At 31.0% G+C, this 10,531-nt stretch overlaps 1 long non-coding RNA gene across 1 annotated transcript; it reads left to right on the top strand.

Moving 5' to 3' along the window:
* Positions 1-4,881: 4,881 nt before the first annotated feature.
* Positions 4,882-9,795, top strand: LOC136271129 (uncharacterized). The gene is made up of 3 exons (XR_010708966.1): positions 4,882-5,069; positions 8,123-8,229; positions 8,988-9,795. It is a non-coding gene; the product is annotated as an uncharacterized lncRNA (long non-coding RNA).
* The last annotated feature ends 736 nt before the right edge of the window (positions 9,796-10,531 follow it).

Raw genomic sequence — 10,531 nt, 5'->3', positions numbered from 1 at the left:
AAGGGATTCAGTTTTAACAAAGTTTGAAATCATTTTCAAATAAACGTCTAGTTTATAGATTCAAAATCCCTAGCCGGCCTAACATTTTTCCTTAAAAAGATAAAAGCAAGCATTGATTGAGATACAGGATAGTTGTAGATTTGTCCGTATTAAATGTAAATTCATTTGAAAAATGAAACTGGGTTTTTACATGCGTATAGGACCGTTAGACTGGTTCTCAGTCTGTGTGACATTCACTCTATAACCTTCAATAACGTAGAAGGAGGCATCTGAAGGCATCGCTCATTGGTTATTAAAATATCTCGCTGACGTAGAGTTTAAATATCTCGGGGAAACCAAAACAAACCACAGAGTGCAGAGCGACCTAGTTATTGATATCCTGTTTCGAAGTAGCCGTCATTCCAATTTCTTGCACAGATGTATATAGTCCCAAGATATTATCATATTTCGTTATTTGTGGTATAATTAACAGAAATAGTATTATGTGTATACACAAGACTGGCATACATAAGGGGTTTTTTTCTTCAAGATCAACAAAAATTGTACTTTTCTTACATTTACAAAACAGCCACAGTGACATTGTTAGAGCACCGATCTTCTGTACATGTACAATACCCATACGGGGCTGGATTCTGCCTCTTTTTTGTTTACACGAGGTAAATGGTTGGCGATTCCAGTTGAATCTGAAAAAAAGTAGCGTCGTAGAAAAAAGAGAGTTTAATAATAAAAGAGCCAGTGAACCGATTGTTGGTGTCATATTAAATACCAGCTGATTCAGATTGAAGCCTGTGAGCTACATATGTTTGCTTGTTAAGATCAGTTCTATTTAAGAATCTAAATTCGGTGGCCACGCTAGTCACGGATTTTCTTCATACTTTACAATTTGATAGACTTTGATGAGTAAAAAAGCCTAACACCATTTGTTTGTTGCTATGTGGCCCATTACCATTGTTACAGGGGGTAAAGATGTAAAAATGACATGTAATGCTTATTTCAAAACTCATTGTGAGTAATGTGCACAACTTGGGGCTTCTAGGGTAAAATATATTTTTAAACAAAATTGTCATTTTTCAAGAAAAAGGAAAGCATTTATGGAGAAACACATATTTTTCATAGCGTTTCCATGGTAACTAAAGATGAATTTCAATATATGATTTCTTTTCATTAAATTTAAATAAAAATTGCAAATATTGATTTTTTCGGGTAAAAACTATAATGGTTTTGCAATTAGGAATTTAAGAATAAAAATTGAGAACCGTTGTTATGGTAACAAGCTAAAAAACGGTATATTCTAATGTTTTGAGGCACTTTTGAATGGGTATTATTCACATATTAAGTATACATAAATAATATCTATTGGTGAGAAAATATCAATATAACCTAGACTTGAAAGCCACTTGAAAAAAATCTGACATTTGCCAAAAATAATTGCCATTGCTATGGACTTTTCAAAACGTATGAATTTCTGTGTGATTTTCTACGTTACTTTCTTTTCCATAGCAACAACAATTCTGTTTTGCATTTCAAAGTTTTTTTTTATGTTATATGATAAAATTCCGGGAATATATTTTACAAGTTCCAACAAAAACAACTGCTAAAAATTTCTAAATTCAGGAATTACAGTATTTTAAAATCATCTCTAACTTTCCAGTTTTTTTGTTTCTTGGCCGTGTTACCATTGCAAAGGGTGTCAATTGTCATAGATAAAATGCTTATCGTATGGACACTGATAAGGATCTTAAAAAATAAGTAATTTCCCTTTTCAGGTAATAAAAATATACAAAAGTCCAATTTCAGATTTTTCTAACGGTTTCGACATTTTAAAAGTATATATCGGTTTCTCCATCAATTTTGTTCTATGAAATAAGAATTGACAATAGAACAAAGATTGTTTTATGTCTTTGATAGTTTACATTAGTTGGTAAAACCTAATATGGCTTTAAAGTAGGTAAGTTTTGCTATTTTTCCATAATAAGCCTCAGATACCAGGGCAACGGTTTCTCCCAGCACCCACATTTTAGCGTTTTCTTGCGCGTTACACCTAGGTGTGTCCATGTATGAAATAAAGAGAAAATTGGTTACTATGCGTGGCCAGACCCTCTTATAAATCATTGATTCTTACATAGAACCGATATTAGCATGTCTAATTGACGGCGCGCGAAAAAAAATGCTAGTTCCAAGCTCATCAAACTTATTTTTCACAAATTATGTGAAATTAAAAACAGTCAGTACCATTTAATTCTTCAAACTATTGACTAATGAATGGTGTGCTTGCCATAAACCTTCTTTTAACACACTGACAGACCTAAGAAAATAAAGTATGTAAAAATTATGTGCTGATCGAATGTCGCAATATTTACATGTAGACAAAATACACCTATTCACATTACGAAGCTGGTGATGGTGTTTAAAAGAATATCAACAATAAGGTAATGATACAGTTTAATTTATATCCGGGAACTCTTTTAAAATCGAATTTCAGTATAGAGTTTGTAAGATAAGGCTAAAAGAAGCGCAATTTTGTGTGCTATGATTTGAATATTTTTTTGTTCACTGTATAGCTATAGCTCCAAGGTCGTCAATCCGTATTTTTCAGTCAAATGAGTCATATAGTTGACCTTTTGCAATTGGTCTTTGTCCTTTGTCATCCGTTAACAGTCTTGCATTTTTAACCTTTTCTTGAAAACTACGAGGCCAATTGTTACCATTTTTATGTAAAGCATCTCTAAGATAAAGGAATATGTATTGTGAAATTCATTGTTTTATCTACAATGGGATATCATATGCGAAGCAAAATATGAAAAAAAGAATAATTTTCTCAAACTTTGACTCCAACACATGAGGAGAAAAAAAATTAAGCATCATTATGATGTACATGGCGTCTTTTACCGAAAATTTGAAATATATGGCCCCCGGGCCAGGGGCTCAGACCCTATGATGTCTCCAGCATCGCCATAAAGTAAAAATGTATAAGAATAAATCTTCTTTTCTGCTTCATTATATATTTGGGGAAAACTTACTGCATTGTTATGATGTCTATAAAACCTTGTACCTAAATGGTGAAACACATGACCCCTGGATCAGAGGTTCAGAACCTATAATGGCGCCAGTATTTCTCTATAGTAAAAGTATCTTTAATGTTTGAAAAATTGTCAAAAGATGTCAAAAGAGTCCTTTAGCTAAATTATGTATTGTACATGTGTGACTCCTGGGCCCTAGACTGGGGCCTATATATATATATATCTATATCTATATCTATATATATAATATTCGAAAAATCTTCTCTACTCCCATACATATTTTTAAAGAAAAAACTAAATAAATCCTTTTGGTCAAGGCTTCAGAATTTAGGATGTGGCCAACATAGCCATACAGTGAAAATGTATTTGAAAAATTGCCAAAATTAAAATCACAAATGTATAAATATATAAACAAAAATATAGATGTCTATAAATTAGAAGTTAATTGTTTAAACACCTTATAACTTTACCCCACAGTTCATGGGTATAAGTGACTGCACTGGGTGTTACCTTATGGGGAGACATCTGTTACGTAATCGACTCTGGTGCAGATAATTGTCTAATTAATGGTTTCCTCACGAAGAGTGAAATTTTATTAGTTGTTTATAAGTACATTTTTCATGCGTAAAAATTATAAATTATTTAATACTGCTTAGTTATTATCGTTGAAAATATTGTCTTGTATAAAACCAGCTAGGTATAGGCCTGTATATACAGTTGACTTCAGATTTTTACATATGTACCTTAACGTCTCAGCTCTGAAAAATGAACTGACATTAGATTTTTAATGAAGTTGATTCCCTAAAAATACATCCGCCAAAATTGATTAACCTTGTTGGCCCAAAACCGCCAAATGTGTGTCCCGCTGAAAAAAAAACCCGACTATACATGTACGGTATTTCAACGAGGCAACAACAGAACACATTTTGACTAATTTATTTTTTTTATTTTATAGCTAACCCTGGGGACTACCAAAAAATGAAATGGTGGAGAAATTTAACCACTTTTGTCAAATTGCTTTTGGCACTGGCTCCCGTGAAGGCGATCGAAAAAAGATTTACTAAAGTGAGATTACTTTAGTTGGTGCGCTTGCATTGTTCGTTGAATAATACAAAATAGGATCATTGATGTCTGTATAAAGACCGTTAATGGCCGCTTAACGATAAACAAAATCATTAAGTGTGGCAATTGCAATTCTTAATGCTATAAATTATTGTGTCGACAGTTGACTTCTCCAAAAAAACAAATTAAAAGAGACCAAAAACAAATATAACAATGTCTCCTAAAGCGACAATGTATTTTCTTTTTTTTTTTTTTAGGAAGACACTTGCTTGGAAACAAATCTTACTCTTGACGAAGTCAATACATGTGCTAAAAATGATACAGCTTTAAACGAGCGATCACGGGCAAAAATGTGTAACAATTATCCTAAATGTCAGGGAGAACAACTGTTTTATCATTGTGTTAGAATTAACAATTATACTTTAGTGGAAGTATGCGCACCAATGCACAAAATAATCGGTAAACAAAATCCAAACGTAAAAATAACAAATTATTTTAGCATTTCGAATATTGACACTTTAAAATCAAAATGTAAAATGTATTTTAATTTTAAATATATCAACATTTTTTAAGGTAAACATTGTCCAGTGTTCGAAAAACAATTAGGACGAGTCGTAGAAGATTACAACACTCATTGCTTTGAATGTCCTTTAGGCTACGATTCAAATAATTCTTCAATATGTAAGACTACTTTATTTTATTTTTTTTAATTTTCAGACGCAATCATTAAATTCAATTATTTACATGTTACCTGTACATGTAACACATCTTGTTTTTATACACATTAATAGATTCGGAATGTGTTCAGCTACACTTTGTGGTACCTGTTTCTCAAACTTCAACATCATTAAAAGTTATTGATCCAGACACAGATAAAAGTTTCCCTCCTACAAAGGGCACGACCGTTGGTATACAACAAGATATTAAACTTAAAACCAAAAGCAACAATTCCTACCATATATCAGTTAATGCAACTCAACAACCAAGGTTAGTTGATGCCAACATTTTTTTTTGTTTAAACATTCAAAACTATGGTACGTACAGTTTGTGCGTGTGTAAGTGCATGCCTTAACTGATGAATTGAAAAAGCACGGTCAAGCTTTAGTTCCATACCTGTGGAAGTTTTAAATAATCCCGCAAAAAAACAAAAACCGGTGCGAGTTTAAGAATGAATATAATCTTATTTTACCACAAACTATGTTGAAATCACTAGTATCGTTAAAATTTTCAGACATGATACAAAAGATGTTTTCGCATATTTGTCGCTAACTTTCTTTTACATGTAAACACGCAGTTTGAGTTTAAAAAATAAAGCATACTTATTTCACGCACAGATCAAGAGTCGCCATTTGGTGACAGGAAAACGTCTACACTTATTTCCTTAGCGGTTATAAGATAGTGTTTAAAGGCATGTAAATAGACGAAATATTAATAACATAGATGAGAACCCATTTTTTGTAATATGATATTTGTATAGAATATGTTCAGAAATAAAATTAACCCGCCGTAAATTGCAATGTTTAGCTGGGCTCATTGCGCAAGCAATTGCTAATAACCACATCCTAAAATTATAGCCGAAAGTACAAATTGTTGCAGGAAGCGCGTACAAAAGTGAATCTTAGCTAGGGTGTTACATGTCTAACTCTCCAACGATTTATAACATTAATGAAATCAATATAGATTTGTATTAGCATGATTATAAGCCCAGGCATATTATTAATGCCCGATATGTCTATTTAGTGTGAGGACTTTAGTGCATGTACACTTTTTAGTAAGAAACTGGGTTGTGTTATCTTGAAACAATTTTTTGTCAAAAGTAAATGAACAAAACACATTAAGTTCGACTTTGTTTTGTTATTATGATGCTGTCTTCTAAGTGAAGTATGACACATATCTAATTTAAGATAATTAAAATTTTATAAAGATTTATTTCCTTATGAACAAATCCGATTTCAATTTATTTACTTTATCGATTGAATTCACCGACCAATAATGATATACTTTCGGGGCTCCTACGAAATATGAGCTTGGTTATCTGTGTTTTAAGTACTTTGATTTAACACATTCATTTTTAGACAGGAAGCTACAAACTTGCAGCTACATTGTACGTTAGACAATGGATGGGGAATTGGCTCGATTTTGTATTTTGTAAACATAATGTGTCCACCATTATTGTTATGAATTTTGACTCAACTAGAAATGACGCAACTTACAATTGTTTTATTTTTATCTCGTCAAGTTTTCAATAAGAAAAACTTGATTTTCAAAATAATGGCAATGTTGGACGAACAAAATAACAAATGCAGGTACACATTTAAAGTCCATGAGTTTGTACTTTTACGCAAAACACAAAAATCAAACAAAGAAGTTTCAATATTATAATAACTATTTCACAAATTGCTCTTCTCTTAATTTTGATAGGCTTTTAAATTCCAAAAGTAGACATTCGTGTTATTAAGGACAAACGAGACGTTCCTCAGTTTTATATAATTTTCCTTGATATTTCATTCCTTATATATTAATATATAAACCTTATATTTCACAATAATTCAGAGTACATTACCAGACTCCTTTCGGAGCTAGAACATTTCGATTTTTTTTTTATAAAAAAGCACATAAATGCATTTTTAATTGAACACTTTATATCTAAATTAAAAAAATCATATTTCATAAAAATATAATTATAAAATTACAAAGTGGAAAGGTAAACCTTGTGGAGATAGGAAAACCCCCCAGAAAAAATGGAAGATAGGTCGCGTCTGACCTTAATTTTCCTCTACCGTTGAAAAAGATTGTAGGTCGGGGATGTTGCTCCCTGTAGTTGTAATTGTCACATTCAAGGTATTTAAAGAATAATTACTTAAAAGTTTATTTAATTTGTTCAGTTAAGTTTAACCTGTCTCAAAGTCTGCAATGCACATTCTAATATTATTAAATAGATTAACTGTTTCTCCATTTTCTGACAAACAACGGGTTCGATGGTTTCTATTACAATATTGCTTATTATAAGTTGTCTTGAAATTACGTTGACGGATAAATATATATATATATCATATGAAAATAATTTATTACTTTCTTGTCTTAGTAAACATATTTTGTTCAATGATATTAAGGAAGGAGTCTGGTTTTCGACTTGTCAAACGTAAATGTGATTCATTGCTCATTAAATCAAAATGAAAGGAAATTAAAATCGTATAATTTTCTCTTTTTTTACTATTAGACAACTTGGTATAGAAATAGTAATCAATGTTTAGAATCTTACAAAGACTTTATTTTTGGCGGAATATTAGCATAGGAAAATATAACATATTTCACTATTCAGAATTGCTGTAGATTAATGAGTCTGTTTTAGCATTTTAAAAACAATAACATTAACGTTGGATTTTTTAAACTACTATGAACTAATAATATGATACTTGGGTTTAAGAAGACATTTTGAAAATATGATTTGCCTATCAAAATACATTTTTATAAGCTTTTTAAAGCGCCCACTCTGTACAATGATTCACTATTTTTTTTTGTAAAATTGTCAGTTTATTAGCTTTTCTGTTAATCTATATCTTTATGGAAAGTCTTTATAATGCAAAATTATCAGGATTATTTTAATATTAGAAGCAAAAAAAAAATAATTAAAATATCTTCAAAATTTAAGAAAATAATAAGAAATACGGGCTGATAGATATTATTATATTCTATTGAAGAATAACATGAAGAATAGAATCCTGATATTTTAATCAGATTTCCAAATAACTCCAAAAATCAAACTACATTTATTTTTATCATCCTTTAAGTTGAGGAAAAAGGTACTGACCTTCACCTGACCTTTATGCGAAAACAAAAAGGTAAAATTTGGTAAACCTGATAGAATCATTTGGTTATATGATCTGTTTGGCTGTGTCAAAATTCCATGAATTTCTTATCTTAAGAAGTATGTTTGATAACGAGAAGACTCCTTCCTTAATAATAGAATGGTAGATCAGAACCATACCACGGGTGTTTAGGGGTTTACATGTTTTTACATCGTTGGTTTATCTTCAAAGGCATAAGAAGGAAAGTGAACACACTTGGACGATTATTGGAATCACCTCAGCAATATTTTTGTGTCTGATTGGAATTATTATCATATACAAATACATATATCTAAAGCGTAAGTATATTTAAGGCTTATTTATGATCATCTGGTTGTTAAGGTTTTCGTTTGTCGTCGTCAGGCGTGCGTCGTCCGTGGTCCAATTAATCTGACAATTTAAAAAAAAACTCTCAGTAAATATTACCCAACCCTGACTAGCAATCCTGCAAAAGGCATCTAAAAAATATGGAATATACATTTTGCAATTCATTTTTCCCACACTCGAGTGGGTTTAGATTTGCGAAAAAAGTAAAATATATGTTTTGCTTATAATGTTAATTCTAATTTTAATAAGTGCAAGGTTATGATGAGCAAGGGGGGAACTTTATCAAAATTGTGAATTTTTTGGTATTTTTGGAAAGTTCTCATAACATGATTTCGGGCAGTTTACGCTTTATAAACAGTGAAGCGCTGTTTGAAAAAAATCCTGATCTTACAAACAACTTGAGGAAATTGATTGAAATGCAATATTATTCTGAAGATTGGTATTTGATTTTGATGTTAAATAAGTTTCATCAATCGCACTGTTTCAATTTCTGTATGTGTATGATCTTTTTGGCGGTTAAGATTTTTATCGCATTATTCATTAAAATGAAATATGTACATTTCTGAAATACATGTTTTAATTGACCATATCAATTGATGGTTTGTACATACATTATGCATTGAATAATATGCCTGATAATATTTATCGTCTTTTGCGTAATAAATGTTACTAGATTGAAAAAAAGTTTACAACTATTTTTATTGAACTATTAATCTTGTTTAATTTTTAGGTCAAAAAGCTAAGTCCGTTATTCCAGATGAGAGTGAATTACAAAAGCTGAATGAAAGCAACAGTAGTCCTGCTTAAAACTGAGTACATCCTGATTAATGCCTTAAGCTGTTATTCAATATTTGAATACTTACATCAAGCCTCACGAAATTATTGACTATATTGAAATTCATATCTCTCGTTGCATCTTAAGGTTTACAAAGTTTAAAACTTGATATTTTTTTTCAAATTCGTGTTCCTTTGGTCGGACATAGTATGCTTTGTTGATGAGCAACAAACGATAGTGACAGAGGTTATATGTATAATTGTTTATAAAATCATTTTAGACTCCAGCATTCTTTTTATAACGGGTGTCTTGACAATGTACATACTGTTTTGTTGAATTGCCGTTCAATGTAACATGTGTTCAGGTAAATTAATGGGTGTAAATACTTTTTGTATTTTCACATTGTAATATAACGATGTTGGACGTTGTTTATATATGAGGGCGATTTTTTAACGAAACTAATCACTATGTCTGTCCAGATTGTTTTTACAAAAGATATTACTGACTTAAGTATTGCTCAGGAAATAGGATATATAGTGTGTTGTACGATATGATATGAGTAAAAATGGTGCCAACAAAGACATTGAAGGGGACTTAGTCTTACACCTACTTTAATCATGTGCTTCCAGAGACAGATGGGTACATAAATCGTATTAAGGGAAGGTTAACAATCAGGTATCTTTTGAACAAATGGTACAGCAACAATGGTGGAGTTGTACCCACACACTTTTACATGTAAATTACATTGTATTTGTAAACCAAAACAGCCTTTATTTTTATGTAACTTTAAAACTTTGTTTTATTTTAGTAAAATATTGCTTTATACATGTATAATATATATATATTTAAAAAATAAATCCATATTTTCAAAACATGCTTTTTGTTTTTTGTATCATAGCTGTGGTGTTTCCTTTGTTATAAAGTTTACAATAACTGAGGGTACATCAATGAGGAACTCATCAAAACAGTGTTTGTTTTAAAGTTATTGAACACCAAGCTAATTTTAACAATTATTTTATTTCTGCATAAACAAACACAATGTTTTTAGTATATAGACAATACTTTGGTCATTTAAAGTGCACGTTTTTTTTTTTTTAATAAACTGATAAATGCACAGTCAAGCGTCTTTAACTGTTTTTAGCATGTTAAGTATGAATTAAGTATGAAAAGTGCAGTTGTTTTGCGAATCTTGAAATATATCACCATAAGGGTGTTTTTAACCGGATTAGAGGCTCTTCAAAAATGCCAATGAGCATGAGAACCTTAGCATGGTGTCCACACAATTGCCAAACACCCCTCGTCTAATGTCATAGTAACTGACTCAGTATATTGTAATGTCTTTTTTCTCTTGAATTGTTAGATGTTTCTTTTAAAGCAACGTAAAACGGCGTACAGCCTGGAACATGCTTCATTCATGTTTGACAATGCGCAGTGGACGCCTGCCTTAAGGTCAAGATCTAGTAAATGATTCCAGGACAGGATGAATCTCTGCCATTCAG

Source organism: Magallana gigas, chromosome 9 (genome assembly GCF_963853765.1).
Source record: "Magallana gigas chromosome 9, xbMagGiga1.1, whole genome shotgun sequence".
Classification (NCBI taxonomy): domain Eukaryota; kingdom Metazoa; phylum Mollusca; class Bivalvia; order Ostreida; family Ostreidae; genus Magallana; species Magallana gigas.
Note: the sequence above shows the minus strand (reverse complement) of the source record. Positions and strands in the feature narration are given on the sequence as shown.